Source organism: Rhea americana, unplaced genomic scaffold (genome assembly GCF_003343005.1).
Source record: "Rhea americana isolate MKP2758 unplaced genomic scaffold, rheAme1 scaffold_164, whole genome shotgun sequence".
In the NCBI taxonomy this organism is placed as follows: Eukaryota; Metazoa; Chordata; class Aves; order Rheiformes; family Rheidae; genus Rhea; species Rhea americana.
Genome location: NW_028185750.1, coordinates 47,587 through 49,361, shown reverse-complemented (window position 1 = coordinate 49,361; position 1,775 = coordinate 47,587). Strand labels below are relative to the sequence as shown.

The window sequence follows — 1,775 nt, the reverse complement described above, 5'->3', positions numbered from 1 at the left end:
GCAGCGGCGCCCCCCGGCTGCCCCCCACCCCCGGGCCGGCCGCGGGGCAGCGGTGCCCGGCAGCCTCCTCTCGTGGGGGTCCTCCGTGGAAAGCAGCGAACGTTCCCGGTTTCCCTTGCCGAGCTGCGCTTTGGGAAATCGCGAAGACGAGCAGAAACTAGGCCCGAGAACCTGCACCCATCATGCCCCATCTAAAGAGCTAAGCCAATAATAATAATAATAATAATAATAATAATAACCCAAGCCCCTGAGCAGGAAAAGCTTGCCTGAGTTCTGCTGATGCTTGCAGTGCACTGAGGATTTTGAGTCAAGCGAAGAAGTCGGCACAAAGCATAGGAAAGGGTAGCGGTGTGATTGTGGGGGGGGGGGGAGAAGTGTTGAATTGCAGTCAGGGTGCAAAGTGGAATGGCTGGTGTCTCTAATGAGATAAAATAATAAAGTCCAGGGTGCCAACTGCAAAAATTTGCAGTGTAAGTTTGGAGATTTTTTTTTGTGCCCTGCTGTGTCTCTTGGTGCAAACTTAAGATTTCTCTTGAAAAAGCTGAATTTAGTTGTAGTTCTTGTAGTTGCTGTTGTGATCGTTCTTTAATGCCCATTGTAGCTATATCATAATGTTGAAATGAAAATTAAAATCAGCTATTCAAATTACAGGGGTGTAAATTTGCTTTTGAGGCAGAAAAGATCTTGGCATTTGAAATGACAAGCTACAAGTATAATTTTGAATCTCCTGAATGAAAATACTGTTATTTGACCTTTGGTCTGTGCTAAATGTAAGTGGAAATTCTAGAACTTGAAACTTCTATTGCTAGCATAAGTATTATTCCATTAAGTATTGAATTCTTAATTATTGTGATTAACACTTTCCCAACACCTGTGTGCCTTTTAATGAACTCTTTCTTATTTCTGCAATGTGTGCAAAGCTTTCAGCAAGAAAAGATTTCTTACTAACTCATGCTCCTGTCTTGTATGAAGTTGCACTCATTTTTGTCCAAAAACTAAATTCTAACAAATTGAGTKGTAGTCTCTGAGATAGCTCAAACCTCAATCCTATTCTTGAGCATTGATCTCTTCTATTTATGGGTTTGTTGATTTATAATAAATACAATATTTATAATACATAAAAGGTTTTGCTAGTAGCATTTGTTAAGTACACATTAAACTTTATTTGGTAAGGTTTTTTTATATCTCATGATGAAATGAGTAGAAGCAGTYACTCATAAGTGGCTGGACAACTCTATTGAAAGGAATAAAATCTATATTCATGAGTATACTAAGCTATTCTTCATGAACTTTAAAAAACCTTTCCTTCCCTTACAAAAAACCTTCTGTTTTGTTGCTGGTGTTTGAGAGCAGAATTAATATTTCCTTAAAATTATTTGAAAAATGTTAGAATATGGAACTCCTCTTTTTACATAGTTTAAGTGTTGCGGTGGAGATGGTGATAAGGATTTGAAAGACATGGAGAACTAAGCTATGTATAAGAGTTCTCATTCTCTGATAAATATTCATGAAGAATATGGAGTTCTTTAGCATATCTCTTCTAGAAGTTCTTGTGCCAAAATGAATCTGTTTGGAGATGGATATTCTTCTCTGTGTTCAGAGTAAGTTCAACTGATTTTGGAGGCAAAGAAATTTTTTTCTGGTGCTTGCCCTTCAGTTATTCCTGAAAAGTCAATACTGTTGCAGGATCTGAATTACTATCAGGCTTGTGGCAAGGACAAACTTTCCTATCACTGACACCTCTAAAACACACACACACACACACACACACACAC

At 38.7% G+C, this 1,775-nt stretch overlaps 1 protein-coding gene across 4 annotated transcripts in view; it reads left to right on the top strand.

Annotated features, from left to right (window-relative positions):
• Positions 1-435: 435 nt before the first annotated feature.
• RC3H2 (ring finger and CCCH-type domains 2) overlaps positions 436-1,775 on the top strand; it is a 38,356-nt gene continuing 37,016 nt past the window's right edge. For 2 of the 4 annotated variants that reach the window (XM_085300425.1, XM_085300427.1), the window contains exon 1: positions 437-470. The gene's annotated coding sequence lies outside the window, so the exon portion shown is untranslated. Of the gene's footprint in view, positions 471-1,775 lie in introns of all 4 variants that reach the window. The other 2 variants (XM_085300426.1, XM_085300433.1) reach the window with 2 other exon arrangements.